The sequence below is a fragment of the Oryctolagus cuniculus genome, chromosome 3, assembly GCF_051225735.1.
Source record: "Oryctolagus cuniculus isolate XC-2025 breed Fujian yellow rabbit chromosome 3, ASM5122573v1, whole genome shotgun sequence".
Classification (NCBI taxonomy): domain Eukaryota; kingdom Metazoa; phylum Chordata; class Mammalia; order Lagomorpha; family Leporidae; genus Oryctolagus; species Oryctolagus cuniculus.
The window spans coordinates 141,415,867-141,435,102 of NC_142869.1; the positions used below are offsets into that span (position 1 = coordinate 141,415,867).

The 19,236-nt window shown below is 42.1% G+C and overlaps 1 protein-coding gene across 1 annotated transcript in view; it reads left to right on the plus strand.

Moving 5' to 3' along the window:
• The window catches only part of CCDC146 (coiled-coil domain containing 146), a 205,739-nt gene that overhangs the window by 120,717 nt on the left and 65,786 nt on the right, over positions 1-19,236 (plus strand). The gene's annotated exons all lie outside the window — the stretch shown is intronic.

Genomic DNA, 19,236 nt, shown 5'->3' on the forward strand with positions numbered 1-19,236 from the left:
CTGAGGACTGCACAGTGTGATCTTGTGGTAGTATGGATGAATAATATATGCATTGGGGCTAGCACCCAGGCACTGGTCTCCTTTGAGGAGAGAGGCTCAGCTGAGTCTGCACCAACAGACAAGAACAAACCTCCCCTCTGATTAAAAAAAAAAATACCATGCCAAACCTGCCTGTGTCACCTCAGACATGCCTTTCACCCTGGAGCACTGAACAGATCTCCTTCGCCACACCCACCTCAAACTTCTAGATATTCCCTGAAAGCAGACAGTCTGCTAATCCACACATAGTACAAAGATAAAAGCTGCCACCGCAAAAAAAGAATAAACCAACGAGTATCTCCACAAATGCCACATAAGAAATGCACCAATTCAGAAACAAGAATAAGGAAGACAATATGATACCCCCAAAAGAACACAACACTTCAGTACTAGATTGTGAAGATGATGAGATTGAAGAAATGCCAGCAATGGAATTCAAAAAATTGATCATAGGATTACTTAGAAGTAATCACAAGCAAATACACAAACTAATGGAATCCGTACATGACATGAAAGAAAATTTCTCCCACAAAATTGAGATCTCAAAGAGAAATCAGGGCCCAGCACTGTGGCATAGCAGGTAAGGCAGCCTCCTGTAGTGCCGGCATCCCATATGGGCGCCGGTTCAAGTCCCAGCTGATGCACTTCCAATCTGACTCTCTGCTAAGGCCTTGGTACACAGTAGAAAATGTCCCAAGTCCTTGGGCCCCTGCACTTGCATGGGAGACCTGAAAGAGGCTTCTGGCTCCTGGCACTGGATCAGTGGAACTCTGGTCACTGCAGCCAATTGGGGAGTGAACCAGTGGTTGGAAGATTCTCTCTCTCTCTCTCTATGTCTCTCATTATCTCTTTGTGTAACTCTGACTTTCAAATAATAAAATCTTTAAAAAAGGGAAAAATCAAAATGAAATTTTGGAAATGAAGAGTTCAATAGGACAAATAAAAAATACATTGAAAAGCCTTAACAACAGAATCAGTGAAGCAGAAGAAATAATGTCTGACTTAGAAGACAAAGCACAGGAAATTATACTGTCAGACCAAACACAAGAAGAGTAAGTTAGAAAACTAAACACTTGGGGATCTACATGATACTATCAAACAACCCAACATACAGTTCTAGGAGTTCCTGAAGGCACAGAAAGAGAATGGATTAGAAGGCCTTTTTAGTGAAATAATAACAGGAAACTTTCCTAATTTGAATAAAGAATGGGACATCCAAGTACAGGGAGTGCATAGAACTCCTAATAGACATGACCAGAAAAGATATCGACCATGACACATTATAATCAAACTCTCCATAGTAAAATGTAAGAAAAGATTCTAAAATGTGCATGAGATAAACACCAGATTACTTTCAGAGAATCTCCAATTAGGCTCATAGTGGACTTCTCATCAGAAACCCTACAGGCTAGGAGAGAATGGCAAGATATAGTCCAAGTCTTAAGAGAAAAGAACTGTCAACCCAGAATATGATACCCTGCATAGCTCTCATTTATGAATGAAAGTGAAATAAAAACCTTCCATGACAAAGAGATATTGAAAGAATTTGCCACCACCATTCCAGCCCTGCAGAAGATGCTTAAGGATATGCTGTACACAGAAACACGGTCATCACTATGAAAGAAGGTAAAGGAAGGAAATCTCCCAGTAAAAGTGCAAAGGATATCCAAAGTAAAAAATAGGAATATTTATGGGAAAATGGCAGGGCAAAGTCATTATTTATCAATAGTCACCTTGAATGTAAATGGCCTCAACTTTCCAGTTAAAAGACACAGACTGGCTGAATGGATTAAAAACAAAACCCATCGACTCACTGTCTACAAGAAACATATCTCACCAACAAAGATGCACACAGGCTGAAAGTGAAAGGATGGAAAAGGGTAGTGCATGCTAACAGAAAACAAAAAAAGAGCTGGTGTAGCCACCCTAACATAAGAAAAAATAGACTTAAACACAAAATCTGTTAAAAGTGGCAGAGAAGGGCCCTATATAATGATTAAGGGATCAATTCAACAGGAAGACGTAAATATAATGCACTTAATTACAGGGCACCTGGCTAATTAAAAGAAAGGGTGATTTAAAGGGAGACATAGACTCCAATACAATAGTAATAGGGGTTCCAATACCCCACTTTCAGCAATCAACAGATCAACCAGACTGAAGATCAAGAGTTAATCAACACTGTAGACCAAATGGACCTAGTAGACATCTACAGAACTTTTCAACCTACATGCAGAATACACATTCTTCTCAGCACTGCATGGAACTTTCTCTAGGATTTACCACATGCTAGGCCATAAAGCACATCCTGGCAAATTCAAAAAAGTTGAAATCATACCATGCATCTTGTCTGATCACAGTGGAATGAAGCTGGAAATCAGCAACTCAGAAATCTCTAGAGTATATGCAAACACATGGAGACTGAACTACATGCTCCTGAATGAACACTGAGTCATAGAAGAAATCAAAAGGGAAATCAAAAACCAGACAAGGATGCCCACTCTCAACATTGCTATTCAGTATGGTCCTAGAAGTTTTAGCTAGAGCAGTTAGGCAAGAAAAAGAAATCAAGAGGGGCCAACGCTGTAGCACAGTGGGTTAAAGCCCTGGCCTCTCTCTGTAACTCTTTCAAATAAATAAAATGAAAATCTTAAAAAAGAAAAAATCAAGGGGACACAAATTGGGAAAGAGGAGTCAAACTATACCTATTTGCAGACCACATGATTCTATATATAGGGGATCCAAAAGACTCCACTAAGAAACTATTGGAACTCAGAGAAAAGTTTGGTAAAATAACAAGATATAAAATCAATACTCAAAAATCAGTAGCCTTTGTATAGATAGTGTCTCAGATGAGAAAGAAATTCTAAGATCTATCCCAAGTGCTATAAAAAAACAAGTACCTTGGAATAAATTTAACCCAGGATGTCAAAGATCTCTACAATGAGAATTACAAAACATTAAAGAAATAGGAGATACAAAAAATGGAAAAATCTACGTTCATGGATTGGAAGAAGCAATATCATCAAAATGTCCATTCTTCCAAAAGCAGTTTGGAGATTCAGTGCAGTATCGATCAAAATTCCACAGACAGATACAGAAAAAATGATGCTGAAATTTATATAGAAACACAGAAGACCCCAAGTAGCTAAAGCAGTATTATACAAAAAAAAATCAAAGCTGTAGGCATCACAATATCAGATTTCAAGATATGCTGCAAGGCAGTTATAATCAAAACAGCCTGCTACTGGTACAAAAACAGATGGATAGACCAATAAAACAGAACAGAAATGCCAGAAATAAATCCAAGCATCTACAGCCAACTTATATTTGACCATGGAGCTAAAACCAATCCCTGGAGCAAGGACAGTCTCTTCAACAGATGGTTCTGGGTAAACTGGATTTCCACATGCAGAAGTATGAAGCAGGACCCTTACCTTACACCTTACACAAAAATCCAGTTAAAATGGATTAAAGACCTAAATCTATGACCTGATACCATCAAATTATTTGAAAACATTGGGGAAACCATGTAAGATACTGGCACTGGCAGAGTTCTTGGAAAAGAAACCAGAGGCACAGGCAATCAAAGCCAAAATTAACAACTGGGATTATATCAAATTGAGAAGCTTCTATACTGCAAAAGAACCATTCAGGAAAGTGAAGTGGCAACCAACAGGGTGGGAGAAATTATTTGCAAACTATGCAACTGATAAAGGATTAATAACCAGAATCTACAAAGAGATCAAGAAACTCCACAACAACAACAAGACAAAACAACCCAGTTAAGAAATGTGCAGAGGTCTTAAACAAACATTTTTAAAGAGGATATCCAAATGGACAGCAGACACATTTAAAAATGTTCAGCATCACCACAATGAGGTTTCAGCTCACCCCAGTTAGAATGGCTCTCCTACAGAAATCAACAAACAACAAATGCCGGCAAGGATATGGGGTAAAATGTACCCTAATCCACTGTTGGTGGGAATGAAAACTGGTAAAGCCACTATGGAAGACAGTCTGAAGATACCTCAGGAATCTGAATATAGACCCTACAATATGACACAGCCATCCCACTCCTGGGAATTTACCCAAGGGAAATGAAATCAGCAAATAGTTACCTGCACCCCCTTGTTTATTGCAGCTCAATTCACAATAGCTAAGACATGGAATCAACCTAAATGCCCATCATCTGAAGACTGAATAAAGAAATGATGGGATATGTACACCGTGGAATGCCACACAGTGGTAAAATAAAATGAAATCCATTCATTTGCAACAAAATGGACGAATCTGGAAAACATCATACTTAGTGTAATAAGCCAGTCCCAAGTTCAAATACCATATGTTCTCCCTGACCTGTGAGAACTAATAGAGCACCTAAAAGGCAATCTGTAGAAATGAAATTGACACTTTGAGAATCAATGACTTGAATAGCCCTTGTCTGGACTGTTGAACAGTTTTTTTTTCCTCCATACTATTTGTTGAACTCTTAATATAAAGTTAATCATATGTGTATAAAGTCAATTGAAAATAGGTCTCAGTAAAAAAATATAAGTGGGAGAGAGACCCCAGCGGAAAGAAGTGGTCATCAAAGAAGGATGTACTTTTCTCTGAAGGGAGGAGAGAACTTCCACTTTGCTTATAGCCTTGTCTAAATACTGACAGAGACTGTGGATTCAAAAGGCTTTGGTAGCTCTTGTCAAGAGCCTCAGGTGATCACTGACATCATACATAAGAGTGTTAATTGTTAAATTAACAACAGGAGTCACTGTGCACTAACTTCCCATGCAGGACTTCTGTCCTCAATGAGTTGTATTATGAGAGTTAACTATAAAACTTGTTTTCAAACAGTTTTTCTGTGTGTGTGTGTGTGCGCGCACACACACACACACATGCATGCACAAATTTTTGAAATCTTTACTTAGTATAGAGTTGGTCTTCTACATATAAAGTTAATTGAAAACCTTAATGGAGAATAGGACTGGGAATGGGAGAGGGAGGAGGCAGAGGGGTGGCAGTGGAGGTGGAAGGACGGGTATGATGGGAAGAATCACTATATTCCTAAAGTTGTACTTAATGAAATTTGTACTCATTAAATAAAATGTTTCTTTTGGGAGGAAAAAAGGTGGGTGCACGATTCTCTTGAGCCCACTGCCAACTAAGCTGTTTTCCCGTCAGCACAATGAGAACAATTTGAGTACGTTAGGAAGTCTCTTTAGGTACAGGGATTCCACAGTAGCCACGTGGTAACCATTACAGGTCTAGTTCTTGCTGTGGGTTCCCCAGAATGGATGCTCCTTGAATAAGAGTTATATAACTTTTGGGAAAAGAAAAATCTCAGGTGATGGAGATCCCTACGATATTTCTTTGTTGTTGTTTGTTGTTGCTGCATGTCAGGAAATCCAGAAGGCTTGGGAGCTACAGCCAGAGTACAGCTTGGCTCTGAATGTGGCCACTTACTCTTCCTATCCTTTTTTTTTAACATTTATTTTATTTGTTTGATAGGCAGAGTTTAGAGAGCAGGAGAGAGAGACAGAGATATTTTCCATCCTCCGATTCACTCTCCAAATGGCTGCAACCGTCTGGGCTGGGCCAGCCCAGCCCATAGTCAGGAGCTTCTTCCAGGTCTCCCACATGAGTGCAGGGGCCGAAGGACTTGGGCCATCTTCAGCTGCTTTCTCAGGCACTTTAGCAGGGAGCTGGATCAGAATTGGAACATTTGGGACTCAAACTGGTGCCCATTTGGGATGCTGGCATTGCAGGTGGTGGCTTAAGCCACTACACCACAGCATTGGCCCATACTCCTTCTATTCTGGGTAGCACATGACATTTTCTCCCCACATGCACTTCCCAAGCAAGACTCCATGAGCTAAGGGTCACATCCCGCTCACTGCCGTCTTCTAAGAAGTACAACCACAGTGGGGACTACATAGTCAACCCTCATGTGTTGCTGAATTATTCCTTAGCATGCAGAACAGAGGTTGTACCATTTGGGGTCTAACACATTTCCTTCTCCAAATCTAGGGGAGGTCATTTAGTGAATCGAAGCAGACACTCATTGCTAAAGGGGCAAATACTGCTTCTGAACTCCCCTCTACCATCCCTCCTATGCGGAAGCCAGGGAGCCTTAGCTCAGCAAGATGCATTGTGTAGATTGAATTTCAAAATGATTGCATTTCAGGTTTTGTGCTGTGTGCTATGCCTGGGTGCTGGAGAGAAAGCCAAACCATCTCTCCTAGGACTTGTGACCATTTAAGGTGGCAGAATGTTCCCTGGCTATTTTTAAGAGAAGGTAGAATCTGAGAATGCAAATGTAATTCAGTCTTGCCTGGAGATAAGCAAAATAACTTGAGTGGTCACCCAAAGATCACGTGAGCCCCGGGTTGTGAATCCTCTCTGTGGGATCTCCTTTTTCCAAACCAAAAGAGACAAAGAAGACCAATTTAACCAAGAGAATTTTTTTCTGGAGGAAAAAATTGGAGGGCTTTTTGTCTTTCGATCTCAACTGGCCTCAGCCTGGCCAGGGAGACCTATAAAAAGACAGCTTAGCTATTTCTGTGCTCTGTAAGCGCTCTTTCAGTTGAGAAAATAATGAATTTAAAACAATTGGTGGTTGTTCATTAGTCCTGAAAATATGAATGCTTGACATTTCCAAGAAAGGCTAAGAGGAACATAAATCAGTTGATTATTTAAATTGTTTAAAGTTTCCAAGTATTGCTGCCAAGAAAGAACAAAAAAAAAAGTTCTTGCCTTTTAGGTGTAGATGGGCAAATTGTTCACTGAGCTACTTGACATAGGAAGGAGATAGTTCTCAGTGACCCACAGGGAACACACACACTTGAAATGCACATTTGCACAGGTGTTTAAGCTGTCTTCTTTAATTTGTAGTGTACAGCACTTTAGTTCAAGCAGCTTCCCTGGCATGCTCTAACGTTAGCACCTCACCAGTTCACTCACTCGATTTCATACAACCAATGGCAATAGGAAGAGAAATACCAGGAAAGAAGTACAGGCTGTGCATCTCATTGGCATCACATATTTAGTATGACATGGTACAGAAACAGATTCACTTAACAGTCCCCCCCAACCAGGAAAAAAAAAGTAGCTATTTCCATGCCCACATAATAAGCTAAGCCAGTGAGAGGAAACTATTCATTGGAATATACAGATGATATTTGTCAGGCCAGTGCAACAAACTCTCATTTTGTTCAGTGTCTAAATAATAGAAGCCCAAATAACATCTTTAGGAACCTCTGAATCATTGGCAATTACTAAGAACAATGTATTGTTCAAATACCCCAGACAAGGGATTTTCCTCTTTGATTTGGTTGTTTTCCTATAATATAAAGTCTTAAATGATGCTGATGGAAAGTGTGATTGTAAGGTTGGTTAATAATTAAATCTATATTATAATACTTTTACTTTTGGATTAGTATCCATTGATATCTTGGTAAATGCACAGTTCAAGAAAGAGTATGTAACCTGTTTAAATGGGTCAATTAAATACATTAGAAATAATGAAGTAGCTAAACACTGTGGAGAACTCACTTTTCAAATACAGTTAAAGTAGTTCTGTTTTCCCAGTGCTGTCTCTGAAAAGATTTCCCCGCATTCTCTTCGACCTTTTCCTTGCCTTGATACTGTCACCATTTCAGGCTAGCGTTCTTTCTACCAATTCCTAAAATCTGGACAGCAAATACAGTGTGTGTCTCATACTAAATCTGACACTTTCTGATGGGTCGTGGTCAGCTAGGGAAGCAAGTCCATGGTCACTTAGCACAGTGGATCACGGTGTAGACTTGGAGAGTAGGAACACTCAGGGCTGTCCAAATGTGACCGTGACCTCAGAGACTGTCCACTCTCTTGTAGCTGGTCCCCAGTTCCCTGCTGTTGCTGGTACAGGGTTACTAGTGAGCTGTTTTCCATCCTGGGTTCAAGAAAGCAGAGCTGGAACCAAGCAGCCAACAGATCCGGTGAGGAAGGCTGTTTCTAGCAATGCACTTGGAGTTCTGCAAAGTCAGAATGTGAGAGCAGTCAGGCTTAGTAGTAGGTAGAAATCACAGCAGGTTCCAATTTTACCTTCTAAGCTTGTTTTTTAGTCTTCTCTTGCTCCCCTTGCATGGGTGGGGAAACTTTTTTTTTTTTTGCCATCTGGACACATATAACGTCATTCATGGGCCATACAAAATCATCAACTGAAAAATTAGCCTGCTGTAGATTTATTGAAGCTCAAGTCCCAACTGTGGTTGCCTTGGCAGGGCCCAGACCAAATGATCATGTGGGCCTCATATGGCCCATGGACCAGACGTTCCCCAACTAGTGTAAGCTGCGTCTTAGCAGAACAAGCTTAGAGCAGATTGCTCAGAGGATTGGCCTCAAGCCACTGAAAGGGAAACCCCTGAGATACTCATGGCAAAGGCAGATCCAACCCCAAACCGAAAGACTGACTTCTGCACAAGCTCTAACCTCCCAACCCAAAGTGACATTTGCATTTTCTACAAGCTTGTTCCTTGAGTCCTACTTCCTCTCTCCTGTAAGAGCTGTTGGTGCCAAAGCTGGTTCTCAGCCCAGTCACCTGGGTCTTCTCTCGGGGCCCACCAGTCCGATCCTAGGAATACCCAGGACAGGGAGCTGAGAGCCTCCCCCAGCGGCCCACTGCGGCTCGGGGAGCTCCTACTCTGAGCAGGTTATTGGGTTGGTTCAGAAACCTGCCTTTACACGACTCCCACCCATTCATTCTCTTCCTACTCCTGCTCCATCACGACGAGTGGTGGCTCCCACACGTAGCTTCCTGCCTCACCTCTTCCTCCCCAACAGCCAAAACCCTTGGAGACATGGCTTCAGTTGGGGCTGTTTCGTTGCAGAAAAGAGGTAAATCCAAAAGTGCTTCGACATTGAAAAATATCTGAGTGCCTGGTTTCAAATCTTGGCTATTTCTGTTCCAAGCTTCCTGCTAATGCATATTCCAGGAGGCAGCAGGTGATGACGCAAGCGGCTGGGTCCCATCCCCCCATATGGGAGACCGGGATTGTCCCAGCTTTGGTCTGTCCCAGTACCAGCTGTTGTGGGCATTTGAGAGGTGAACCAACTGATGAGCAATCTCTGTCTATTACTCTACTTTTCAAATACAATAAAAAAAATTTTTTTTGCAGATGCATGGATTAATTTCATGTTTTCTATTCTGTTCTGTTGGTCTATAAGTTTATTTTTTTTCCAGTACCAGACTGTTTTGATGGTAACTGCTACGTAGTATGTTTGAAATCTGGTATTGTGATGCTTCCTGACTCTGTTTTAGTTATTTAAGATTTTTTTTAACTTTTATTTAAAGGATATAAATTTCCAAAGTACAGCTTATGGATTACAATGGCTTCCCCCCCCCAAATAACATCCCTCCCACCCGCAACCCTCCCCTTTCCCTCTCTCTCCCCCCTTCCATTCACATTAAGATTCATTTTCAATTATCTTTATATACAGAAGATCAGTTTAGCATATATTAAGTAAAGATTTCAACAGTTTGCACCCACATAGAAACACAAAGTGAAAAATACTGTTTATAGCATTAAATCACAATGTACAGCACATTAAGGACAGAGATCCTACATGAGGACTAAGTGCACAGTGACTCCCGTTGTTGACTTAACAAATTGACACTCTTGTTTATGGCATCAGTAATCACCCTAAGCTCTTGTCATGAGTTGCCAAGGCTATGGAAGCCTTTTGAGTTTGCCAGCTCTGATCATATTTAGACAAGGTCGTAGTCAAAGTGGAAGTTCTCTCCTCCCTTCAGAGAAAGGTACCTCCTTCTTTGATGACCTGTTCCTGTTTAAAAAGTTAATGTGAGTTTAAAAAGCTAGGAGTTAATGTATAAGGGTACTTCAACAAATTTGTGGAATCCTGAAATTAGAAGAAATTTATTTTCATGCAAAAAAATTAAAATCTATGTGTAATTTTTCATAGTACTCACTTTCCATGAACTTTTAAGGACCCCTTGTGTGCATAGATTGCAAAATTTCTTGCACAAAAATAAGCTTATGTTTTAGTTCTATTTTTCCAGAATGTTTCTTAAATTACTCAGGTTCAAGAAGCCCATACAAAAGCTCTTTTTGCTCTAGTAATGCCATGTATAAATGATAGTACCAAACGAAAAAAATAATTCACAAAGATTTATTACATCATTATTTATAAAAGTGAAAGGTTGAAAGCAAATTTGTATTCTTTTAGAATAGTGGAATATTGGGGGAGGGGGACAAGACATTCCAGGGGCACTGGTTACTAAGAAGCCCTGGAGGCAGAGGAGGGTCTACCTGTCAACTTAGCCTTTACTATGTGGCCTTGGAAAAGTTGCTGAAGTTCTGTTTCTTTATGACACAATGGAGATACCAACGCCTACCCGAGATGACTGTGAAGTTCACAGATGACGCGTGTAAGGTGTCGGTTGTTCAGTAGGCTCAGCGTATGATAGAGCATTCAGGATTGTTTCATTATAGCACATCCACCCATAGAGAACCCTGAAAATAGCTATTCAGTTACTCATTATGACGTCTACTTAGCCACTTTAGAAAATAATTGTTAGGTAGAAGTCAGATTCAACCACCACACCTTTAATATAATTTTATTAAAAGATATTGGGAAATAAAAGTGATCAACCATCATCTGATATAATTAGGATCTTTCTATAAATAGAAAAAAATACACATCTTTTGAAGGAAATACAAGTCAACCAGCATTTCTCAATTAAAACGAAAATGCAAGCTAGAAATGTAGTTTAAAATGTCCTAAAGAACTGAGTACACTGTGTGTGTTTGAAGAAAAGATCATCTTCTGTCTGCTTAAAGACAGGGTGCTAAGTCCTATGCTTGTGGAACAGCTTCGTGTGACCATTTTGAACCTCAAGTGGGCTTTGGAACCAAATGATGGCAACACATTACCGCCCTCTGGTGGCCACATGCTGTGGCATAGGATCAATACCGGGGATGTAAGCTACTGCCGAGCTATGTGCAAGCGCTAAAAAATGAAAACTTTGCATAAATCAACGCAACCTTGTGATCTGGGACACTGACCTATCTTAAAGTCCAGGTGACACATACTTAATACACTAGCACTAGTCTACATGACTGTGAATAAAATTTCATACAAATGAAGTCTGGTGGGCCCACAGCTTTAGTTCCATGTCCCCAGACCTGCAGGCTGGTGGGATCTGCTTAACAGCGAGTGGAATAACACTCCACACATCCTCAACTTCTATTCCATAGCTGAATCTTGTATTTTATAAAGTCTGTGTTGATCACATTTGGAAAAGCTTGTGACTTCTTTGATACTTACTCAACAGCCATTTAATACAGAATGAAAAGAAAAGTAGAAAATTATTTCTCTTTGAAGTCTTCAGGAAGTCTAGTAGACAAAATGGAGTTCAAAATAAGATTACTGGGAGAAGAAAATAAACAAGCAGTTTTATCCAACTGGTGATTATTTATTTTGTTTAGAACATTCAAGCCAACTCTATTTGAAGCAATTTCCAAAATCCCATTTTTAACAATGTGTCTTCTCATCCTAACAGTTAAAATAAAAATGTGGGGTTTTTTGTATGCTCATCAACAAGTGAAAGGAACCATATGTTTCTATTTACTTTGGGTACTGCCTACTATTATTTCTTTTTAAAACGAAACAAAAAAAAAAAAACTATTTATTGAAAAGGCAGAGTGACAAATTTTCCACCCACTGGTTCACTAACCAAATGGCTGCAATGGCTGGGGCTGGACCAGGCCAAAACCAGGAGCCCAGAACTCCATCTGGGTCTCCAAGGTGGGTTCAGTTGCCTGAATCCTTGGGCCATCCTCCATTGCTCTCCCAGGTGCATTAGCAGGAAACTGGGTCAGAAATAGAGCAACCGGGACCTGAACACATGCTCCCACATGGGATGCTGGTGTCGCAAGTGGCAGCTTGACATGATGTGCCACAGTGTTGTCCCTATACACTATTTTTTTTGTTACTCTGGTATTTTTTTGTGTAGATGTCAATTATATTTAACTGATCAATGATGTGTTTGATTTGCCTATGTCATTCCTGATTTTCTTCCTGCTGAATCTGTCCATTTTTTAGAACTTTTATTTAATATAAATTTCCAAAGTACAGAGGTTGAATTATAGTGGCTTTTTCCCCCTATAACCCCCCTCCCACCCACAACCATCCCATCTCCCACTCCCATCCCATTCACATAAAGATTCATTTTCAATTATCTTTATATACAGAAGATCAATTTAGTATATATTAAGTAAAGATTTCAGCAGTTTGCACCCACACAGACACACAAAGTATAAAGTACTGTTTGAGAACTAGTTATAGCATTAATTCACATTGTACAACACATTAAGGACAGAGATCCTACATGGGGAGTAAGTGCACAGTAACTCCTGTTGTTGATTTAACAATTGACACTCTTGTTTATGGCGTCAGTAATCACCCAAGGCTCTTGTCATGAGCTGCCAAAGCTATGGAAGCCCCCTGAGTTCACCAACTCCGATCTTATTTTCTGTCCATTTCTGATACTAAAATATTGAAATCTCCAAGTTATATGCCTGATTTACACGTGAGTATTTTTCCTTACAATTTTATCAGTTTTGCTTCATGTATTTTGAGCCTATGTTGTTAAGTATACACATTAAGAATTGTTATTTTTTTTAGAAAATTAGCCCTTATATCATTATGTAATACTTCTCTTTATCCTTGATAACTTTCCATGCTCCAAATTCTTCTGTCTGAAATTCATATAATGATTCTCATGTCTTTTGATTAGTGTTAGAACAGCTTGTCTTCCTCAATCCATTTACTATTTTAAAAAATTATTTATCTGAAAGGCAGAGTGATAGAGATTGGTCTTCCACCTGCTGGTTCACTCCCCAAATGCCTGCAATAGCTGGTACTGGGCCAGGCTGAAGCCAGGAGGCAGGAGCTCCATCCCGGTCTCCCTTGAAAGTGACAGACACACAACTACCTGAGCCATCCTCTGGTGCTTCCCAGACTCATTAACAGGAAGCTGGATTGGAAACAAAGTAGCTAGGACTTAACTGGTGCTCTGATACGGGAGGCGATAACCTGCTGCAACACAACACCCATTCAGATCCATTTACTTTTCCTCTATGTATGTCTTTCTATTTAAAGTGAGTTTCTTGCAGACAACCTATAACTGGGTTTCATCCTTTTGACTCATCCTGATGATCTCTGTATTCTAATTGACATTTAGTATTATTGTTGTAGTTGGATTAGCCTATGTCATATTTTTGGGTGCTTATTAGTTTTGTCAAATACACTTCTCTGGGTATTTTGTGGTTTCAACTGAGCATTTTTTTATGATCCCATTTTCTCAGCTCTCTTAGTCTATCCAATTTTTGTTTGCTTGTTTCAGTGGTTGCTCTAATTTGTAACTAATCCAAGAAATGACACTAAACACTTCAAGGAACTCATAATAAAAAAAAAAATCTCAATTCCTTTGTCCCCTCTTTTGTATCATCACTTTCATTTATTTCACTCAGATATAAACACACTTAAAAATGCATGTTTGGGGCCAGCGCTGTGGTGTAGCAGGTAAAGCCACCACCTGCAGAGCCATCATCCCATATGGGCACCAGTTGGAGTCCCAGCTGCTCCACTTCCAATCCAGCTCTCTGTTATAGTCTGAGGAAGCAGAGGAAGATGGCCCAAGCCTTTGGGCCCTGCGCCCGCATGAGAGACCCAGAAGAAGCTCCTGGTCCCCGGCTTCAGATTGCCACAGCTCCAGCCGCTGAGACCAATTGAGGAGTGAACCAGCAGGTGGAAGACCTCTCTCTTTCTGCCTCTCCTTCTCTACGTAACTCTGACTTTCAAATAAACAAATCTTTTTAAAAATCTATGTTTGTGGCCGGCGCCACAGCTCAATAGGCTAATCCTCCACCTGTGGCACCGGCACACCGGGTTCTAGTCCTGGTTGGGGCGCCAGATTCTGTCCCGGTTGCCCCTCTTCCAGGCCAGCTCTCTGCTGTGGCCCGGGAGTGCAGTGGAGGATGGCCCAAGTCCTTGGGCCCTGCACCCGCATGGGAGACCAGGAGAAGCACCTGGATCCTGGTTTCGGATCAGTGTGGTGCGCCAGCAGCGGCGGCCATTGGAGGGTGAACCAAGGAAGACCTTTCTCTCTGCCTTTCTCTCTCACTGTCCACTCTGCCTGTCAAAAAAAAAAAAAGAAAAAAGAAAAAATGTATGTTTTATCTAAAACATACATAATTGAATACATTATTGCTAGTATAATTGTGAACAAACTGTCAGATATATCAATAAAAATGTTTTTATCTTGCTTTCATCTACTCTCTGGTGTTCTGTCTTTCTGAATATAGATTCAGGTTTCTTACCTATATCACTTTCCCTCTCCAAAGAGCTTCTTTTAATTTTTTTAAAAGGTTGGTTTGTTTATTTGAAAGACTGAGTTACAGAAAGGAAGAGGCAGCGAAAGAGAGCGAGATCTTCCAGCTGCTGGTTCACTCCCCACATGGCCACAATGGCCAGAGCTAGGCCGATACGAAGCCAGGAGCCAGGAGCTTCATCTAAGTCTTCCACGTGGGTGCAGGGGCCCAAGGACTTGGGCCATCTTCTACTGATATCCCAGGCTGTAGCAGAGAGCTGGATCGGAAGTGGAGCAGCCGGGACTCAAACTAGCACCCATATGGGATGCCAGCACTGCAGGCGGTGGCTTTACCCGCTACACGACAGCACCGACCCCTTCTTTTAACATTTCTTGTAAGGCAGGTATACTGGCAACAAAGTCTCTCAATTTTTGTTTGTCTCAGCTAGGTTTTATTTCACTTTTTTTCAGATTTATTTATTTCAAAGTGTTATAGGGAGGGAAAGAGAGACAGTGATTTCCTATCCACTGGTTCATTGCCCAAATGGCCACAATGGCTTGGGTTTGCCAGGCCAAAACCAGGATCCAGGAACTCCATCTAGGCCTCCCACATGGGTGGCAGATGCCCAAACATTTGAGCCATCATCTGTTGCCTCTCTGTATGCATTAGCAGAAAACTAAATCAGAAGGAGAGTCGTCCAGACCCCAGCTGGCACTCCAACAGGGCATACAGGCATGTCAACTGGCAGCTTAACCTGATACACCGCCTTGTCCACCCCGCACAAAGTAAGTAGAAGCAGACTGGGGAGGAAGATCAAAATTTAAAGATCCATTGAAATGCTGGTGAACTTATCATTTTCTATATTTTTTAAAGATTTATTTACTTGAAAGACGAATGATAGAGAGAGAGGTCAAGATTGAGAGAAGTCTTCTATCCTCTGGTTCACTCCCCAAATGGCTGCAACAGCAGGAGCTGAGCTGATCTAAAGCCAGGATCCAGGAGCTTCTCTTGGGTCTCCCATGTGGGTGCAGGGGCTCAAGCGCTTGGGCCATCTTTCACTGCTTTCTCATGTGCATTAGCAGGGAGCTGGATCAGAAGTGGAGCATCCAGGACTCGAACCAGCACCCATATGGGATGCCAGTGCTGTAGGCTGGGGCTTTAACCCTCTGTACCACAGCACCAGCCCCAAATTGATCATTTTCCCTACTCTGATATCACCTAGTATGAACACTAAGCAGCATGAAATCTAGAAGTGGACACTGACTGGGGCCGAGAAGCCACCAGTGAAAGCTCTCTAGTTTTGGCTCTGGAGCAGGAAAGGAACTCTCAGTGCTCAAAGAGAGTGCTCAGCCTCTGTCTTTAATCCTCTCCACCGCAGCTCCACTAGAGGCAGGAGCGGCAGCAGCCGCATGCAGTGGGAGCCTCCAGGAGCCACAAGTCTGAGGGAAGCAAGCCTTTGCCAGTTTGGGATCCCTGATCCCCAGAGAATGGGAAATAAATCTACTCTTCTTGTTTCCTTCTTTCTCAGTGCCTGTCTGTCTCTCCCTCCCTCCCCTTCCACTATCTGGCCCCAGGCATGAGCAAAGTTGCAGACGTGTGTGGTGTGGTTGCACAAGGCAGCTAAAAATCACTCTTCTAGTTGAAGGACAAAGAGAGAACAGCTGAGCATCCAGAAGGTGCTGGAGAGATCCTGGAGGCGGAAGAGCTCGTGAAAGCAGACGCAGTGAGCTGTTTCTCAGCTTCTGGGCTCTCCCTCGTGCTGTGCGTGCGTGGATCTGACCCGAGACAGGGAAGACTTTGAATGCTGAACGAAGGCAGTCCACTTCCCAGGTCCAAAATCTGCCAGTGGCACCCGTGCAGGAAAGAACTGAACAGCCCTACACAGGTGTTGAAAGGTTTTTTGAAAACCATAGCCCCAGGATGTTGGCTGGATTCTTTGACCTGAACCTAATATTAGATCTACTAAACAAAAAAAATCTGTTTTTCATAGGATTTAAACAAGACACATCTCATTATATAAAGTTCAAAATGTCCAGAGTACAATCCAAATTTCTTCTCATGTGAAAGGCCAGGAAAATATCAACTTGCATGAGAAAAGCCAATCTACACCACTAATGCGATGACAGAGGTCTTTGATTATCTGACACATACCCTGAGAGAAACTTTTTAAAGGTACTCCAACAATCTCAATCCCCTTTGAAACAAATAGGAAAATAGAAAGTCTCAAAACACAAAGAAGACATACATGGACCCTTTAAAACTGATGGAGCAAATGAAATTTTTAAAAAACATACGGGCTCAATGGCAGATTAGAGATGATGAAAGTCAGAATTTATAGATATTATCCAATCTGAATAAAACAGAGAAAAAAGAATGAAGTGAACAGAGCCTTAGGCAGCCATGGGACATTTAATTCATGTCATCAGTTACAGAAACAGTGTGTGATGATGGAAAACAAATGGCCAAAGACCCCCAACACATAAACCCACAAATTCAAGAAGCTCGGTGAGCCCCAACAAGACAGCCCCCCAGTATGTCCTCCTAAAACTTCTGAAAGCGAAAGACAAAAAGAAAGAAACTTTTGTAAGAAGACATAGAAAAGCTTCAAGAATGACTCACAGGGTTTTAATTTGGAAAAATGACGTGACTGAAGGGCATGTGCTGCTGAGGTTTGGATGGTGTTTGCCTCCCCAGAGGCTCCTGTGTTGGGAGCTTGGCTCCCAGCTGGTGATATTAGGTGACGTGGAGCCTTTAAGAGGTGGGGATTTGAAAGGGAATAAGGTGTTTCTCGTGGAACTCTTGAGGTCTCATGCAAGGATGGTCCCTAAAGCCCGCACTGTCTCTTAGTCCTGTGCTGTCCTCCTGTGTGTGTTCCCAACATCCAGTGTTGGGCCCTTCCCAGAGCTAACCCTACACAGCCTCCAAAAATCGTGAGCTAAATGCACCTTTTTCTTGATAAGGCCACCCTGCCTCAGACATTTCATTAGAACACTGCAAAATGGACTGGAGCAAGGAAGAGGAAAAACAAAGCAGATTTCAGAAGAGAAGTTAGTTTTAGTTTGAAAGTTCTCTGGTACACACAGCTAGACTTATCCAAAAATCAGCTGAAAATAATAAGTTGGAGTTCCAAGGAAGTTCTGAACTGGAGATGAGGATCCCGAAGCCATCCCTGTGAACCGAACTGTGAAAACAACAGAGTAAAAAAATGTTAGGCTTTAGCTAGGCTCTGTGACAAGTATGGATAAATCTCAAATCCCAATGCATAACATAAAATTTTGTTTCTGGCCCACAGCATAGTCTAAGTGCAAGTAAAGTAGCCTTCATCCCATAGCTTTGGCAACCAGAGCACAGGCCTTCCAAGTTAACACGGCTGGGGAAGACAAATGGTATTGGCTTGCACTCGCCTTCCTTTGGCATGCCTCCATGGTCCCAATCCAATGTGAGCGAGGCTGTGAAATGCAGTCCTCCTGTTTGTCCAAGAAGGGGAAATGGTGTGAACACATGACAGTGTGTTGGTCACAAGGCCAAAGGCAGATCTTTATGAACTTAGTCCAACAAGCCTGAGATAGACGTATAGACCAGGTTGGTGCACCTGGTCATCTTAAGAGTTCCTCTCGGAGTTGTGATAGTTTGGACTAAAAAATACCATTAAAACTAGTTGGTCTTGGCCAGCGCCACGGCTCACTAGGCTAATCCTCCACCTATGGTGCCGGAACCCCAGGTTCTAGTCCCAGTCGGGGCGCCGGATTCTGTCCCGGTTGCTCCTCTTCCAGGCCAGCTCTCTGCTGTGGCCCGGGAGTGCAGTGGAGGATGGCCCAGGTGCTTGGGCCCTGCACCCCATGGGAGACCAAGAGGAAGCACCTGGCTCAGGGCTTCGGATCAGCGCAGCACACCAGCCGCAGCATGCCAGCCATAGCTCGCTCGCTCGCTCTAACTCTGCCTTTCAAAAAAAAAAAAAAAACTAATTGGTCTCAAATACCCACATGTAAATATCCAGTTTACCTTGGCTCTTGGTCTCAGTCTGTGCTCCCTTTGAAGTGTTCACGTGACCCACGGGTTCTGTGTTTCCTGTACCTCTTGAGTCCCTGTGAGGCTCCTCCTGGCAGTGAGAGCCGTGACTCTGCGCTGTTCCTCTCTAACGTCGTGTCTGAGAAACGCAATTGCTGTTCCTCTCTAACGTCGTGTCTGAGAAACGCAATTGCCTCCTAAAACACTGAGCTCCGGGAAAACTCCTCTCCATTCCCGTGAACACTTGTATAGTTTTTGCTTCCAGGATTTCCATGAGGATTTCGTCCAATCTGGATGCAAAGAATGGGTCATTCTGGGGAAAGAGAGTTGCATATGCATGCCCTTAGCTCATCTAGCATATAAAGTATTTCATTTCAAATAATGAAAATGAGACTGAACTTCATTGCAGTTTCACTTATTCAGGTAATATTTATTGGATGCCAACTCTGCACAGACATCTTGAGGCACTGATGATGCAGTGGTGAACAGAACAATGTCCCTGCCCTCCTGGAGCAGGGTTTCCCCTGGGGAAATAAACGAATGTGTTCTATAATGTCAGGTAGTGATACATACTACAGAGAAAAGTAGAGCAGAAATCGTGGGGAGTGTTGGTGCTACTTTGGGTAGGATGTTCAGGCTTGGTACTGATGTTTGTGAAGTAAGGAGGGAGTCATGGAACAAGCAAGCCAGTTGGGGGACCAGGAAGGGCAAAGACCAGGAGGAAAGAATTAGTTTGGCAAGAAGGGCAGTGTGGCCAGAGCCAGAGAGTGGCAGGCAGGGAGACAGGAACAGCAGACCATGCAGGCTCAGGAAAGGA